The sequence below is a fragment of the Lissotriton helveticus genome, chromosome 1_1, assembly GCF_964261635.1.
Source record: "Lissotriton helveticus chromosome 1_1, aLisHel1.1, whole genome shotgun sequence".
In the NCBI taxonomy this organism is placed as follows: domain Eukaryota; kingdom Metazoa; phylum Chordata; class Amphibia; order Caudata; family Salamandridae; genus Lissotriton; species Lissotriton helveticus.
In genome coordinates, this window is record NC_136057.1 from 1113097672 (window position 1) to 1113116236 (window position 18565).

General features: G+C 45.5%; 1 protein-coding gene across 2 annotated transcripts in view; it reads right to left on the minus strand.

Moving 5' to 3' along the window:
* FRS2 (fibroblast growth factor receptor substrate 2) overlaps nucleotides 1-18565 on the minus strand; it is a 263424-nt gene that overhangs the window by 92014 nt on the left and 152845 nt on the right. For both annotated transcript variants that reach the window (XM_078678808.1, XM_078678818.1), the window contains exon 4: nucleotides 10790-10892. The gene's annotated coding sequence lies outside the window, so the exon portion shown is untranslated. The remainder of the gene's footprint in view (nucleotides 1-10789; nucleotides 10893-18565) is intronic.

The following is an 18565-nucleotide window of genomic DNA, read 5'->3' on the forward strand; positions in this document are numbered from 1 at the left end:
CCCTGTGATTAATTCCACTGACATCGTATGCAATCTTGTAGAGAACGCATGTTTAGTCTTGCTTCAGGCACTATGGCAATTCATGACTCCATCATCCACAGAAGCTGCATGAAAGTTCTGACTGGTAGATACTGGTTGTTTTGAAAGTGGATTAACAATGCTTGAAAATTGTGAATCCTGGCTGCATTGCGATACTATGGAGCCATTAGAGTGTTTAAAATGGCACCTAGATATGGCTGTATTTGAGTGGGTAGAAGATGAGATTTTTGTGCATTGACTGTAAATCCTAACTGATGTGGAAGGTTTATGGTCATCTGTGTGAGTTGCACACACTTGGGATATGTGCTGGCTTTTATGATTCAATCGCCTAGGTATGGGAAGACCTGTATTTGTTGCTTTCGTAGGTGTGCTGCTACCACTGCAAGGCATTTGGTAATACTCTGGGTGCAGTTGTTACTCCGAATGGGAATACTTTGAACTGATAATGATTTTCCCCTATCATAAATCAAAGGTATTTGTGATGTCCTGGGTGAATGGTTGTATTAAAGTATGCGTCCTTTAAGTCTAGTGCCGACATAAAATCGCCTTGCTACAGAAGTGGAAGCACTTGTAGTGTGACCATATGGAGTGTTCTAATAATATGTATAGGTTTAATGGCCTAAGATCCAGGATTGGCCTTAATGAATCGTCCTTTTGGGGAATTATCAAGTATAGTGAATATACCCCTGATCCTTGTTGTACCGGGACGGATTTTATAGCTTGTTTTATTAGAAGAGCTTGTACTTCTTGTTTGAGCAGATGTTGGTGTTCTACAGAAAGTTTGTGAATATGAGGTGGAATGTTCGGAGGGTTGCTTGTGAGCTCCAGGCAATAACCATGTTGGATAACGTCCAACACCTATTTTTCTGTTCTTATTGATTGCCAAATGGGAAGAAACAGTTGTAATCTTCCCCTGACAGGTGATGAATGATCGGGGGAAGTGATATCAAGTCACTGTTTGTTAGTGAATGGAGAGATGTGTGTTGCTATAACTCTACCTCTTCCTTTAAAGTTGTTACCTCTATATCCACCTTCATAGACTCCTCTAGAGGGGGGGAAGGCAGTGTTTGTGTTTAATACACAGATGTGCTTGCATCAGTGGCATTAGTCTTGAAGCCCCCTATGTAGAAGGAGGGACGAAAGGAACCTCTGGTAGAAGGAGGCTGAAGTGCTCCATTGATTTTGCCACTTCTGTGTTTTTTTTTCATTTTGTCTACTGAGTGGTCTGAGGCCCAAAGAGGTGTTCCTTACCAAATGGTGCATTATGAATAGTTAGGACGACCTTTAAACAATGGATAAAGTATCAATCAGGCTCTCGCTTTTGTTAGTGTCGACGTTTCAACCCTATCTTGATACGGTGTCTCATCAGGACAGCGTTTCTGGGGACAGTATCAGCACAAGGCGTCTATTTCTTTTCTGCATCTTTGCGATAGGAGGGGTACCGGGTGATAAATTGTCTGTGGGTGTATGAGGACTAGACGAACAGGAACAGCAGATTATGGACCCAGAATTTCTATTAATTCCAACTTGGTTGTACTGTAGGGAAACCAAGTTAAAGGAAGAAATCATAAAATACCAATGTGCATGACTCATAATTAGTCGGAGAAGAATTCAGCGTCGCCAGTAGGACTCAATTGAGTGGATGTTCTGGATGCGGGACGCCGACTCCTCGCCTGTTGGTAGTGGTGGCCCAATTGCCTTTTGTTTATTTGGAGTGGATTTGGTTGGCAATGGGGCTTTGTTACTCACAGCACACTGTCCAGCTGGAACTTCGTGGGACTTTAGTTCGATCTCCAACTCTGAATCGGAGTCTTCGAAGGAGAGGCCTCTTCCACTGCCGATGCTTCCATCTATTCTTGTTCTATATCTTCTCTGAAGCTATCATGGGTGTCCTTGATACTCTGCCGCTGCATGTCTCTTCGTCGAGCCTGATGGTCCCAAAGAGTCTTTTTGTAAAGGAACGACAGACAACGGAGCAGTCTTCCTCTTTATTCCGCGGAGAGACAGAGGTTACAGACCTTAAGAAGGGCTGTGCGCGGGTATTAGGAATGGCACCAAGGACAGACTTGAAATGCGTCGGTTCCATCGGCAGAAGATTCCATGATGGATCTTCTAGTGGAAGTAGATAAAGAAAAACGAGCTGGGCCCGAAGGCAGCGGTTGGAATTTTCTAATAGAAAGGAAAATGCTACTTACCAGTATGCATCTGTTCTTGGCATGTAGAGCTGCAGATCCTCACACTTAGCATTAGATCGCTATCTGGTGTTGGGATCGGATGCTTGCACGTTGTTGTTTTGGAATAAGTCTTTGTAGTCACGAGATAGGTGACTCCTCCCTTGGAAGATAGTGCGCATGGGCATCGACTCCATCCTTCGATTGTTTTTTGCCATGATGGGAAATGATGGAGTTAGTAGAAAAAGAAAAGATATCCATGTGTGTATATCTAAATAAGATAGAACTGGAACAGATACAGGTCACGGGGAGGTGGGTGGGAGTGTGAGGAACTGCAGCTCTACATGCCAAGAACAGATGCATACTGGTAAGTGGCATTTTTCCGTTCAAGGCATATGAGCTGCAGATCTCACACTTAGCATAGACTGTACAGCAGTATCTCCCCTAGCGGTGGTCACCTACATCTGTTGCAGTAGTTTGAAAGAGCGTTTTAAGAACAGCTTGGCCCACAGAAGCTTGCTGCTTGGCTTGCACGTCAACACAATAGTGTTTAGAGAAGGTGTGTGTTGTAGACCATGTTGCTGACTTACAAATGCCTTCCAGGGGAATGTTCCCTAAGAATGCCATAGAGGCCCCTAGTTTGTGTGTAGGGGGAATAGTCAAGATGAGTTTCGCATTCTGGTAGCATAATTGGATACATTTAACTATCCACCTTGCAATCCCAGCTTTGGAGATGGGATTACCCTTATGTGGTGGGGAGAAGGCTACGAACAATTGTCTTGTTTTGCGAAGGATTTGGTTCTGTCAATGTAATAAAGCAGTGATCTTTTAACATCTAGGGTGTGTAGAGCGCTCTCTGCTATGGAGTCTGGGTTTGGAAAAACACTGGTAACTCCACCGATTGGTTAAGATGAAATGGAGAGATGACTTTAGGAAGGAATTTTGGGTTTGTTCTGAGAACCACCTTGTTACGATGTAATTGTAGGAATGGTTCCTGTATGGTTAAAGCCTGGATCTCACTTACTCTTCTAAGAGTGGTAATGGCAACAGGAAAAGCTACTTTCCATGTGAGGAACTGCAGTTTGCATCTGTGTAAAGGTTCAAATGGGGTCCCATGAGCCTGGTAAGAACAATATTTAGATTCCACACTGGAGAGGGTGGTAACCTAGGAGGAATTATTCTTTTTAGGCCTTCCATGAAGGCTTTAAATGCAGGAACTCTAAACAGTGACAAGTGTTGTCTGTTTTGTAAAAAAGCGGCCAGTGCTGCTAGATGTAAACATATGGATGAATATGCTAGATTACACCTTTGCAAGTGCAGTAAGGTGGCAAATGATATTCTGGATGGAGGCATCCAGTGTATCAATATGGTTATTGGTGCAGTAAATGGCAAATCTTTTCCATTTTGCAGCATAGCAAGCTCTAGTAGTTGGTCTTCTGGCTTCTTTAATGATGTTCATACAGTCCGGAGGTAGGTTAAGGTAACCGAATTCTAGGACTTCAGGAGCCAGATCGCCAGATTCAGCTGACCTGGATCTGGATGTCCGATGTCTCCATGGTTCTGTGTTAGCAGTGATGGGAACAGGCGTAGTTTTTGGTGCGGAACTAGTGAGAGTTCCAACAGTGTTGTGAACCACGGTTGGCGTGCCCCTGTTGGAGCTACTAAGATTAGTTTGAGAGACTGTTGCCGGAGCTTGCGTACTACTAGTGGGAGTGGCGGAAAAGCGTAAGCAAATCTACCTGACCAGTTCATCATATCGCATTGCCTTGGACGATGGGTGTGGAAACCTGGAGGCGAAGGTTCGGCATTTTGCATTCTCGTGTGTGGCGAACAGATCTATGTCTGGTTGGCCCCACATCTGGAAAAATGGTAGCAGAATCTGGGGACGTAGTTCCCATTCGTGAATCTGTTGTGTTTGTCGACTGAACAGATCCGCAATCTGATCAAGAACTCCTGGAAGGTGTTCGGCAAGCAGATATATATTTTGTGGGATGGCCCATCTCCAAATGTTCTGTGCGAGCCGAGACAGCTGCAGAGAATGTGTGCCTCCTTGTTTTTGTATATAGTACATGGCTGTCATGTTGTCCATCCAGAACAGGACAGCTTTGTTTTGTACATGTACTTGGAATGATTTTAGAGCTAGAAATATTGCCAGTAGTTCCAGGTGATTGATGTGGAGCACTTTTTGTTGAGTGGTCCATTTGCCCTGAGTTGTATGTCCGAAAAGATGGGCTCCCCATCCTGAGTGATGAGTCTGTGGTGAGTACTATCTGTGGAACAGATTCAAGGAACAGCCGCCCTTTGGACATGTTTTTTGTGTTTCACCACTGCAGAGAGCGATGTGTGCAGCTGTCCACCAACACCAGATCTGTAAGTTGTCTTTGAGCCTGGTTCCACTGATGTGCTAGACATTCCGGCAAGGGGCGCATTTGAAGTCTTGCATAAGGTACAATAAAATTGCAAGATGCCATCATGCCTATGAGTTGCATGAACACTTTGGCTGGGAGAGAGCGTTGGGCTTGAAATTTTGTGATGAGGGTTTGTATGCTGGCTATCCTGGGTGGGCTGGGATATGCTAGAGCTGTGGAGTTGTTTATTGTGGCCCCCAGACATTGGTGTATATGAGAGGGCAGGAAATGCGACTTAGTGTAATTGACTGTGAAACCCAAGTCGTGTAATGTTTGGATGATTTGGTGAGTGTGTTGAACACATTGGTGGATTGATTTGGCTTTTATTAGCCAGTCGTCCAAATATGGGAAGACATGGATCTGTTGTCGTCTCAGATGTGCTGCTACCACCTCAAGACATTTTGTGAATACTCTGGGTGCGGTGGGGACTCCAAATGGAAGGACTTTGAACTGGTAGTTTTGTCCGTCCACTACAAACCTCAGATACTTCCTGTGAGCAGAATGTATGGGAATGTGGAAGTAGGCGTCCTCGAGATCTAGAGTGGCAAGGAAATCGCCTTGTTGCAGTAGCAGGAGCACTTGTTGGAGAGTGATCATATGAAAATGATCAGACTGTAAATACCGATTGAGGGGTCTGAGGTCGAGTATTGGTCTTAGAGTCCCGTCCTTTTTGGGTATTAGGAAGTACAGCGAGTAAAACCCTGTTCCTTGATGTTGAGGGAACAGACTCTATTGCGTGCTTTTGAAGCAGAGATAGAACCTCTTGTTTTAGGAGCGTGAGATGATCTGTGGACATTGGACGCCGCTTGGGTGGTATATGTGGGGGGTAGTTGTAAGTTCCAGGCACTAACCAGACTGGATAATTTGTTTTACCCACTTGTCTGTTGTAATGGAATTCCAGACATGTAGGAACTGTGATAATCTTCCCACGACCGGAGTGGAATGGTCTGGGGGAGCGGGGGCAAGTCACTGTTTTGTGGCGGGGGAGGTGCGAGTGTTATTACATCGACCTCTTCCTTTGTTATTTCCTCTGTATCATCCTCTAAAATATCCTCTATTGGGGGATGTTTGTGTAGTGGCTTTAAAAGAAGATGTGGTGTCTGCACCCATGGTTTTGGAGGCCCCTCTATAGAAGGAGCGACGAAAGGAGCCATGTGTTTGTGGAGACTAACGCTCCCATGGACTTAGCAGTCTCAGTGTCTTTCTTCATTTTTTCAAGTGCCGGGTCCACAGCCGGGCCAAAAAGTTGTTCTTGGTTGAACGGCTGGTTGAGTATGGTAGCCTGGACTTCTTGCTTAAAGCCTGAAATGCGCAGCCAGACATGTCGCCTAAGGAGTACACTTATATTAATGAATCTAGAGGCAGTGTCTGCCGCGTCAGGTGAGCATTTGACACGTTTGAAATTAGCTTGCCCTCTTGGATAAGATTATTTGCTTGGGTTTTATATTGATCAGGCAAATGTTATAATAGGGTTTCTGGTCATAGTGAGCCCTATCATCTCTAGCCAGCAGTGCTTGCGTGTTGGCTATGCGCCAGTGATTGGCTGCCTGCGCAGCTACCCTTTTGCCAGACGCGTCCAGCAATTAGGATTCTTTATCAGGGGGTGGCGCATCCCCGGGGGTTTGGGAGTTGGTACGTTTTCTAGCTTTGGAAACTATTAGAGAATCTAAAGGCAGTTGTCCCTTAACGTAAGCAGGATCTTCAGGGACCGGTCTATATTTCTGATCTATCTAGGGTTAGGAATCCTGGCACATACGGGATCTTTGAACACTTCAGGGGCATGCTCAATGACTCCCTTGATCATTGGCAATATTTGCACTGTCTTCTGTTACTGTTCGAATGTATCTAAAAAGAAGTCCTCTGCTGCGTCCGAGTACATTGTGACGCCGTGATAAATGGCAGCCCTATTAAGCAACTGTCCAAAACTAATATTATCATCTGGGGGAGATGGTTTTGAAGGGTATGGCTGGGGGCTTGGGAGGTCTGGTAGATCTGCTGGGACAGGGTACTCCCAATCATCTTGTGGGTTCTGTGGATCCGTGAAAGGGTCATTTGGGTCACCCCCACCCCTAGGCCATTATCATTGTCATCTGGAGGTGTTGTATGTGGTGGAGAAGATTCAGACAGAGGTGGTGAAATAGATTTAGGGAGAGGAAGTGGGTTAGAAGGAAGTACAGGAAGAATGCACAGGTGATGTGGCAGAGTCCTTCTTTACAGGCTTTGGAGGAGCTAGTGCTGTGTCTAACTTCCTCTTTTTACACGGCACTGTAGTGACATCTCCTGTTTCTGGATTAATATAAATCTTTTTCCGCCTTCGATGCCGATTTTTTCAGTTCCGAGCGGAGCTGGGGTTGAATGTTATAGTCTTTGGCCTTAGGAGGCGTGGTAGAGTCCTTAGGCTTGTCTTTTGGTTCAGGGAATTTTGGTTTTGGAGCCGAATCGGGATCTTTAGGCTTGGAAACGTTCGAAGCCGGCTTATCCATGGACGCCGAGGTTTTCAGGGCCGATTTGTCTTTAGAGGTGGTAGACGTCGGAACCGCTTTCACAGCAGAGTATTCCTTTGGCTTTGGTGCTGAAGGCGCTGGTGGGATGATTACATGAGGTTTGCTTGATCCAGAGCTACCGGAAGGCTTGTACGAAGGCGGGGCTTCTGAAGCGTGTTTTCGGTCTCGACTCGGGCAAGCAGGAGAATTCTTGATCAGTGCCTTTGGTTGTGTGGTTGGAGCAGGGGCAGTAGTACTCACTCGTTGACCAGGAGTGATGAGGTCGTCTCAGTCTTCTGCCTCTGACACGATTTCGAGATCTTCGGAATCTTCTTCCGGGACATCCGGGCCTTCGTTGAAGATGTCCTTCGGTTCCGGAGCGGATCTTTGCGCCATGATGTGTCGTCGAGCTCTTAGATCGCAAATGGTCTTCCCCGATTGAAAGGATGGGCAGGCTGGACACCTGGACTAGTTGTGTTCAGGTGATAAGCATAGTTTTCAGACCTTAAGATGGTCACTGTGGGGGAACTTTGCTCCACACTGGCGGCATTTTTTGAATGGCGTCCTTTCCATGAGCTGTAGGCCTTACTGCGTGGCTAGGCCTAACGGCCCACGTCGAAGGCCATAATCGAGCCGATGAAAGTCGCACCGAATATGAAGATGTTCGAAGTTAATCCGAAGAGTTTGTGGAAGTTTTGCGCGTCGAAGAAGTTTGAAATAGAGATTTCGAACTGGAGCACAAAAGTTGCATCCGAACCCAATGGCGGAAAAAAACAATCTGAGGATGGAGTTGATGCCCATGCGCACTATCGTCCAAGGGAGGGGTCATCTATCTTGTGATTACAAAGACTTCTTCCAAAAAACAACGTGCAAGCATCCAAGCCCAACACCAGAAGGTGATCTAATGCTAAGTGTGAGATCCTCAGCTCATATGCCTCGAACATTAAAGTTTTCAGAAATTTTTCACACGCAGATGGTGGAACTGTGATCAAAAACAATACAGACGAGGGTAAGTGAATTGCGAACAGAACGGATCCCGATTGACAGTTTCGAATCAGAATGCAGCAATACACGTCCGAACCCAATGGCGGAAAGAAAACAATATAGCAATATAGTCGATGCCCATGCGCATTATCACGCAAAGGAGGAGTCACCTTACCTCGTGACTGGAAAAGACTTCTTAGAAGAAAAACAACTTGCAAACATCCAGACACAACACTAGATGGCAGGAGTATGTAAAGCATGTGGATCTACAGCACACATGCCTCAAACACACCTATTCCTCCTGCTCAATGATGGCCTTTAGGTGCAAGAGGGAGCGTATGTTGCAGGACTTTGAATCAAGTTGAAATGAGACACCAAAGACAGACATCATACAGCTCTGTAACAAACATCTGCTTATGCAGGTGCTGAATGGCTTCCCCTTCGGGGGAACACATCCATAGCACAATGTCACAAAAAATTGATTCTGGAAGATGGGAAAGCTCTGAAAAGTTGAGTGGAGCTCCAGTTCCGCATCGAGGACATACAAGGGTGGCACATATATACAGCTATGTGTTGTGAATTCTGGAGGCGAGGCGAAGTCAAAATAGTCTCAGCTACAGGCGCACACTTTTGCTTAAAAGGTTCTGGATCCAGTCTGGCACTTAGGAGAATTCAATGGGTGAGGAATCTGCAATTAAACTGAACCATCAGAAATATATATATTTTCTTGCTCTTCTCCATTTTAAAAGTTTCAACAACAAAAAAAAGTGATGTGGTGGCCACAAACTACCAATGTTTTACTTACATGAGTGAGCTTTGTATAGGTCCCTATAGCATAATCCTAACCATGCTGCTAAACCTGTAGGAAACTGATGGAATACAGCCAGAAAGGTAGCACATGTAGAAAGCTAAACGCAGACCACTGCTCCTGATTAAGGAGATTGTAAGTATTGTATTCCCTAATGCCATGTACTGCCTTTCCAAAGAAGGTGCTGAAACAAAGATTTATATGTTGGCTCATAATTTACATAATATCACATTAAGGTCTCATGGTGTGTAAGGGTGCAGACTTGGGAGAAAATTATGTTTAGCCCCTCGAAGTAATTACTTTTTACAACTAGATTTGAGAAAAAGATTGAGAGAAACTTTTCAAGTAGGTTTTAAATGCTTCTAAGTGTACCTTGAAGGGGAAGAACTTCAGATACAGATTTGCTCAGCAGAATAATCACACCTTTTTGAAAGGTCAATATTTTTCTGCTGCCATCAAAGAAAATCTATCACTTAAAGGCATAAGCCTCTATGGTAGATGGTTCCTTGGCCTCTCAAAAAATGTCAATACAGACTTTGGGTATTTAGAAATGGCCATACTGAACTAATTCTAAGAGCCATATTCCCAGGTTTTAGGTTTTCCAACTGGGGGTGCAATACTGGCTATGAAACTTGGTCAGGATGTTTAGTTTCACAGCAAATATATCAGAATACCAACAGTGTTATGGCTATTTCAGAGCAATAATAATCACCCTGGAACAAATCAACTTAATCATGGTTGCCAGTTTTTCTATATCCATTTCCTCCAATTTCACTGATACTACCCGACTTGTTAATCAAAGAATTTCCCCTAAGATTTTGTCTATACGAACAAGGAGTCAGACTCCTGGTGTTTTGCATTTTAAACCACATGCTCAACATTACATCGCATTTATAGGCTGAGCATGCAGAATTGAGTCAGCCTTTGAATGTGAATGGGAGCTGCACTTCTGCCTTCAGTGGAAATTACTTGTGCCTCCTAACGGTTTTTAAACCTGATGTCTCTGACAGGGGTGTGTTTTAATTCAAAACCATTGGGCTCTTATGGGGTGGGATGAATGCTCTAATGCCCTTAGAGCCCACTGTATTGGCCTAAACCTGCTATTAAGTTCCGTTTCCAGGTTACCCACCATCACTTTTGCTTCAGCCATATAATAGTTGAGCGGAGCTTTGATGAGCCAGAATAGCCCACTATGGCGGACTACAGAGTATATTGAAGATAATAGTTCATTAAAGGAGTGCTGTTCAGTTTTCAGCTTTGCATGGCGGTATTTTCTTCATTTCCTCCATGTATTTTTTTATGGTTTATGTTGCAAGGTTAGGGTTATGCTGCAAAGTTGAACCTTTTAAGATTAATTGCACTGTAATTGCCTTGCTTTAAAAAGAAGAAGTTATTTTTCAGTTTAGCAGGACATTACAAATAAGAACAAGACAGCAAGCAGTAGTGTGCATGGTGAAAGGTACAGTACACATCATACGACTACGACAAATAATTCCAGGACCAAAGAACAATCAAAATCCCCAAAGCAACAACTGAGTTCTCCCTTCATGAGTGCTATGGACCACCGCTTCTGCTAATTGCACTTTCATTTTTAAGAGGAAACCTTAAAATTCGAAAAGGAGACCTCTTAAAGGCTGCAGTTATTCTCCTTTAAAATGCCCTTTTCTTACCATTTAAACATATTGTATTCTTATATTGTAAAAGTGTGACAGGGTCCTGTGCAGGCTGGACTATTCTGTTGCCTATGACCAAAAATGAACTTCTACAACGAAGACACCAGAACTGATCAAAAATACGTTTTGTGACAATTATATGAAACCTGTTGGGAACGTGTGCACAGTGGAGCATTTGTTAAAATGGCTTTATAAGTTGCAGAATTTGTCGATTTACACTTACCTAGCTCTGTCCATTAATAGCCCTAGCCGCTGAAGCTGCATCTGGACTTTTGTCATGCTTCAAAATATACCATTGTTTGTTCGCTGGAATGCCTCTAAAGAAACTACAAAACAAATGAAGATCATGAATTAGTGATGTTTTCACATTGTCATTACTTGAATCTTGTTTTAAACGTTTGCAGGGTGATAAAAATGGCAATGAAGAAAGTAAACGTTACTTTGCTGTAATACTTGTGTAATTGAGTGTAGGTCTTCTCCAGATTCAAAAGCATGCAAATCCCAAATGTAAGGGTGGGGAGAGAGGGGGAGGGTGGGGGGAGAGAGAGCGAGAGAGAGAGAGAGCGAGAGAGAGAGCAAGAGAGAGAAAGAGAAAGAGCGAGAGAGAAAGAGCGAGAGAGAGAGAGCGAGAGAGAGAAAAAGAGAGAGAGAGAGAGAACGAGAGAGAGAGAGAGAGAGAGAGAAAGAGAGAGAGAGAGAGAGAGAGAGAGAGAACGAGAGAGAGAGAGAGAGAGAAAGAGAGAGAGAGAGAGAGAGAAAGAGAGAAAGAGCGCGAGAGCGAGAAAGAGAGAGAGAGAGAGAGAGATAGAGAAAGAGAGAAAGAGAGAGAGAAAGAGAGAGAAAGAGAGAGAGAGAAAGAGAGAAAGAGACAGAGAAAGAAAGAGAGAGAGAGAGAGAGAGAGAGAGAGAGAGAGAGAGATCCCAGGAGTGGAGGCAGACACAGATGTAATGGCAAACACAGAGACTGCAAGAGACCGACTTAGACAGAGAGGCAGACAGCGGCATAGAGAGTGGGATACAAAAGGGAGTGAGGAAGTCAGACAGAGGGAGACTGACACAGATTAACAGAGACTCAGAGCCAGGCAGAGCAAGGATGAATGTGACAAAAACACAGTGAGTGGGAGATACAGGGACAGACAGCGAGTCTGAGCGATAACGGGAGATTGAGTGAGAAAGGCAGCAAGAGACCAACCCACAGAGAGAGCTGGGGAAAAAGAAACGGGGAGGCAAAATAACTTTTGGTCTCCCTTTAATGGTGCAGGCGAGTTTAAGGCTTGAGAACATAACATAGGTATCTCTAATGCTCCTGTTCATCAATCAGAGCACACTAGCACTGACTAAAAGTTGTTGATTGTTACCTAACGCAATGGTACTCATTTTATCGATCTCTGAAGGATGAAATGCACAGTGCATCTGTAGGCATTTGAACATGTGACCGTAAGGTCAAGTATGAATTCGTAAAGTGAATGCATTAGGCCTCTTCACAGAAAGGAGTTGTGAATGTAGTCATCAACAAGCACAGCGCAATACAGTCAAAAGAATGTAACATTCAAACAAACATTAAAAAACAAAAAAAGTACTTTAAACTAGAAACAAGGATATATTCTAGTGAAAGCTACGCAATAGAAAAATTGTTCACAGGGTTAGTCTAAGGAGTTTCATTAAAAAAAATCCGAGTAGTAATCGGTATAAGGCTAGGTGATAAAAGTAACTGGGTACATCAGTAAAAGACTTGAAAGAGAAACGTTTCCGAGCAGGCGAAGGACTCTAGGGGTGTCAAAGCAGGATATACAAACACCAAACCGTGCAGCAGATTCCACCAGTCAGTTCGCTGCTCAATGGTAGACCAAAAATGTTCAGACATCTAAGCATGTTGCTAGTTGTGATTATGAACACAGACAGTATTCTCTATAACTCACAGCGCCCTTCAGGCAGTTCTGTTACCTATTTGTGTCTGAGCAGTGTGCAAATAGGTGTTTTGTGCATGACGGAGACCGAGTTTTGGCATGTGATGTTTGCTTTCATAACCATGACTGGTGAATTTCAGTGGTTTTAAGTATTTGAATCACAACCAACTGTTTTTTCTAGTGATGGTCATTGTTGTTTAATTATCTGCTTATTTTCAAACACCTGCTGCACATGGCCTTTGGCCGGGTGCAGCGGTGGTAGTCCACGGAGCATGGCCTGTTGCGCTCAACCTGCCGTGGCTGAACATTCCTGCTGTGCGCATCCTTCAGCCAATCCCAGCGGCGGCTGGGCAAACATTCCCAATGTGCATGACGTTGCCCTATGGCAAGGTCCTACACCCAATCCACTGAGACTGCCCAACCCAAGCTGCAAAAGGCCTTTGACAATGTGCAAGGCTGGCTTGGGGCCAAGGCCTCCGTCCAACCGACTGAGAACACCCAAACTCTGCTGCACATAGCCATGGACACTGCTCACTGCGCCGCAATCGCCAAAGTTCCCCTGAGCGATGACTTCAACTTTGCACAGTGTGGGCTGGTAGTGAGGCCAGACCCAAACAGCACTGGGCAGCGCTGGCTTGGCACAGAGCTCTCTGCACCCCACCTTGCCTTCCAAGCAAAGTCAGACACTCACTTTATTGATAAAATGGCCCCGTCTGTAGGTGCTTTTTTCTCTGGATTATGTTTAATTTTTCCACGTGCCTGAATAGCCTTCACTACTTCCCAGGAGTCACTTTTGTTGTTAGCTTTAACATGGCTGTGGAATTATTTTTCTTTTCCCCCCACAATGTGAAACTCGAGAGTCTGAGCCAATTTGCTAGTTTCATGATGGCACCAAACAAATGTTCAGCCCTGAGCCAACAAACCACATTTTGTAAAAAAAATTATTCACATGTGATAGCTAGGAATCAAAAGTCACTTGCAAATGAAAACGGCAGAGAAATTATTAAACAGATTTACATCGAACCAAAAAAAATCACCTTCTGACAAAATTTCTACTTTCACGCTAAGTTTGGTGTAAAGTAGGTCACTAAAATGGGAAATCACTAATTCTAGTACGGTTTGCTCAATATGCACAAAATATGACCGACATTTAGCATATTGAGCGGATTCGTAGTATTTTTTAATGTGTGCTAGCTACTCAATGGGAAGCATCATTAAAAAAATGGGTGTTGTTGGTAGTCCAAAAAAAGTATTAATTTACTTCAATCTGTGAAACAGTTTGACAAATGTGCATGGAATTTAGCAATCTTTTAACAAACAAGTTCCTAACCTCTGGGATCGCTTTTTCTGGTACAGACTAACTCCGGATTCCTCACCTTAGAATATTCCCCAGGCATCAAACAGACCAGGAAAATCCTGAGCAGTACATCAGCGCGCCAATAGGTCGCATGGAGTAGCTCTGCATCGGAATAGGAGGTGCGCTGTGCCTACAGGTCCCACCCTGGTGCGCTAACATCAGTTTTTTCATGACTATTTCTGCCCCAAAAATGCAGAGCCACTACTGAATGATGTGTGACCAGCGTACAGAATCTAGGTGGAACTTTTAGTTGAAGAGCCCATTTCGCAGATATGAGAGGATGGTAGGGTTGGTGAGAAACCTGCAGTGTCTTGAAGAAAAAGGGCTAACGAAGGAAGTAGCTTTGTCTTCGGATAGATACTTCTAACCAAAAATTCCTCACCGTACAATAAATATTCAAGCAATACATACCCAGAAGTGTATCTGCGAACTGGATGAAACTAGGAAATCCTCAAGGACCAAACAGGCAAAATACACATCTCTATGGACCTGACTGGGCAAGCAGTAATTGTTTGTGAACATGTGGAGAGACGCTCCCATAACACCTTGGCAGAGGTCCAGGCCGGTACTCCATGTGCCAGCCCAGTAGTAGTGGCCTAAACCCTGGTGGAATGGGCCCGTAAGTCCTCAGGAGGCCGCTTCATAGCTAGTGTCTAGCTGATCTTGTAGCAAAGAACCATCCACTGAGAGATGGTTCTCTTCTGCACATCTCGGCCTTCTTTTGCTTCTGTGAATGCAATAAAACGCGGACGGTCCACCTGTTGTCTTTGGTACTATCAATGTAGAAAGACAGCTCTTTTCGGATCCAGGCGGTGGCGTCTCTCCTCTTCCATAGAAGAATGAGGTGGAGCGAAAATGTCAGCAAGATGTTTTGGCTGACATGGAATGGAGTAATCAGCTTCTGTAGGAAGTAGATGAGAGCCCAAAGAACCAGTTTGTCCAGGTAGAAGCAGGTGTACAGAGGGTTAACTGAAAGAGCTTGAAGCTCACTGACTCAACTGGCTGATGTAATGACCACTAAGTAGACCGTCTGAAAAGTCAGCAGTCTCAGATGAAGCTGTGTAGGGAATCCAATGGAAAACCTGTAAGAAAAGTCAGAACCAAATTAAGATCCCATAGGGGCATGATGAAAGGGTGTAGGAGGGAACAAATGTTGCAAGCCCTTAAGGAAACCTGTCACAACAGGTAACAAACAGTGAGGGCTGATCCAGCAAACAAAAAAGCAAAGATGGTAGAAATATAACCTTTAACAGGGCCGAAGGTTGTGTCGGGCTAAAAACAGCACAAACACCACCTCCAACAAGGAGGCAGAATCAACATGAGGGGTGTAACACCAAGCCACAAATGTGGCAGGTGTATACAGCTTTTATTGAGAGAGAACTGGCTGCCCAGATGACATCACAAATCTCTGGAGAAAGATCAATAGTATTCATTGTAGTCGCTTCGTCTTCAAGCATGATGGTGGAGGGTGCACAGGTTCAGGTGCAGGACCATGCTCTGCAGCTGCGACAAGTGATCCTACTGAAAGGGCAGCTGATCAGAGGGCAGATGCTCATGCTCAGGAGTTTGGGATATCAAACTCTCGTTGCACAGTCCAGAGCCACTAAAAAGACTTGGGCCCATATGGCCCTTATTTACTTGAGAACGAAGGACAGGAGCAGTATGGGCAAAAAGGCATACAGGAGTGCCGGGTTCCAGTCTATAAAGAATGAGTCCGCGAGTGACAGCTGCTTTGGAAACTCCAACACGCAGACATGCGGACATTGTGCATTTTCGGCAGTAATGAATAGATCGAGCTAAAGTTCTCTACATTCTTGGAAGAGGCTTTGCGCCATCTCTGGATGCAGATGCCATTTGTGATCCTCAAGGAACTGACGGCTGAGTTAGTCATCCATAGCGTTCAAAGATACCAGCAAATTTTGCATGGCCAGGGAAATGTTCTGGCGCTTCAGCCAAGTTCAGAGGCATGGAGCATCCTGGCATTGGGTAGACAACCCACTCCACCCTGTTTGTTGCAATACCATATGGCGGTGGTGTTGTCCGTGAACACCTGAGCCAGCCTTCCGTTGACGGATGGGAGGAAGGCCTTCAATGCCAAGTGGATAGCCCTCATCCCCAGAAGACTGATATGAAGTTGAGATTCCTCCAGATGCCAGAGTTCTCCGATCTCCACCTCTCCAAGGTGGATGCCCAAAAACAGAAGTGATGCATCTGTCACAACTGTAGTCTCCGGATGGGGAATGGAGAGGGGTCTGCCTCTGATCTAATCGTGGTTCATCAACCACCATTGTGGATCTTTTACAGTCCCAACAAAATCCGGAACAGGTCAGAGAGATTCCCCTGGTGCTGAAGCTATTAGGTCTTCAGATCCCACAGAGGCCCAAATATGCCATGAAGCGTGCTTCACCAGCAAGATGCAGGAGGCCACCAGACCCAGCAGCATCAGAGTCAGTCTCACCAAAATTCTGGACTGAGGTACAAATGCCCTGGACTCTCCCCTCTGCAGGGTAAGCACATAACTGCACCAGAATGGCTCTGATGAAAAGGGAGTGTCTGAAAATGAGTCCGGTGTGATTTCAGCATGTTGATAGTGAACCCCAGCTAGTGCAAAAGATTTGTCGTAGTTTGGAGGTGGGTGAAAACTGCCTTCAACAGTCAGTCATTGATTTAGGAGGAAGACTGGGATCCCCTCACCTCCACAGCTGTACTGCAACCACCAACCATCACTTTCGTGAACACACAAGGGGCACTGGTGAGGCCAAAAGGAGAGCACGGCAAACTGGAAATGCTCCTGGCTTACCAGACACTGCAGGTAATGTCGGAGGGCCTGCAGGTTGGGGATATAGGAATGTGTGTCCTGGAGGTTCAATGCTACAATCCAGTCTCTGGGATCCAGGGCAGACAGAACCTGAGCTAAGTTGAACATCTTGAACTTCTGTTCCCGTAGAAAGGCATTAAGAGGGTGAAGATCTAAGATAGGATACTTCCTTTCTCATCACCGGAAAGTAGGGGGGGTCCTGGAGGTTCAATGCTACAATTCAGTCTCCGGGATCCAGGGCAGACAGAACCTGAGCTAAGTTGAACATCTTGAACTTGTTTCAGTAGAAAGGCATTAAGAGGGTGAAGATCTAAGATAGGATCCTTCCTTTCTCGGGTGAAGATCTAAGATAGGATCCTTCCTTTCTCGTCACCGGAAAGTAGGGGGGATTAACAACCAAGTCCGACTTCGGATGCTAGCACCCTCTCAATGGCTCCTTTAGCCAGAAGTGTCTTCACTTCCTCACAGAGCAAGTAAAGATGGTCCTCAGTCTAAGGATGGACGCAAGGTAAACAGGGTTTCGAGAAACAGCAGGGCATAACCCTACTGCACAATTTGGGTAACATACTTGTTGGGTGGTTATTGCTTGCCATTGAAGCAGGTGGTGCCTGAACGGGGTGGTGTGCTGTATTGAGAACACATTAAAGAGTTTGAGGAAGCCGGAGGACTGGGCAGTATGCTGGCTTTGGGTTACTCATCCCCAGTCACAAAAGGAGCGAGGAGTATGCTGGCCTGCGATATAAGGTTGGAACTGTGGACGCACATGGGAGTCCCAACCTCGGCCATGGAAGGGGCAAAGGAAAGATTGCTGCTGTTGTTGGGAACCCAAGGAGAGGCCTAGGGATTTGGCAGTGACTCAGCTCTCATGGCGCTCAAGCCCAGAGTCTGCTTTATCGTCCTGTAGGTGGGAACCATCTAAGGGCATATCTATCACCATTGATCTCAGTCAGGCGTGACCGTGGAGATGCACTGTTGAGACCATGGCTCTGGCTATTAACTCTGTGGAATCCAGTCCGCACAGAATGGTGAACTTGACTGCGTCACAGCCATCTAGCAGTGCCTGGTTTAAGATGGCCCAGTCCTCTTCTGAAAAGATTATCAGCAGCTGCGCAACCAAGCTCACAAGGTGTGAGAACATCAGCCCAAGAGCCATGCAGTGTTCACGGAAAGCAATAAGAGACTGAAGGAAGAAAAGATCCTCTACCCAAAAGGCATCAAGCATCATTGATTTCCTATCTGTCAGAGAGGTAGGGAATGTGCGTGGGTTAAATCTGGCCGCAGAGGGCTGCACCACAAGGCTCTCACAAGGGTTTAGTTCAGGCCCCCATGAGAACACCAGTGAGGCCCTCATTAAAGGAGAGCAGGGGCTCCGAAGAGCATACTCTCAATTGAAGCACCCCCCATCAAGAAGCTGGTCTTGACCACAAAGAAGGGCTGCTGTAGGTCAAGGATCTCCGCTGCCTTATGGCTCATCACAGCAGAAGATGCTCCTTCCTCTGAGACACAGCCCGGAGGAGAAACCAGGCCAGAGTAAGGTGAGGTGTCCAGTCCACTGGCATTGCCCAGCTCCTCATACCAGTTTTCCTCTTGGTAGGGGGCCAGAGCCTCTTTATAATCATTACTCGCTGGGTGGTGGGTCTGTCCATGGGTGCCAAATCTAGGGCAGGCTGATGCAGTCCGGGTGACAACTGAATCTACGTCAAGCATCACTGTCTAAGAGAGGGTGACTGGGTCCTTTTCAAGTGGTGTCGGGAACAAGGACGGGCAAAGGTATTGGTGTTGGCGTTGGTTCGCATACTGGAGCAGGTACAGAGAGTCCGGCTGGAGTCATGGGCAGCCCCATGGGTGATAACCCAGCAGGGTCACCTCTGGTTCCCTCGGGCCTCAAGGAGCGCCAGAGGGATCCGTTGGCCCAAA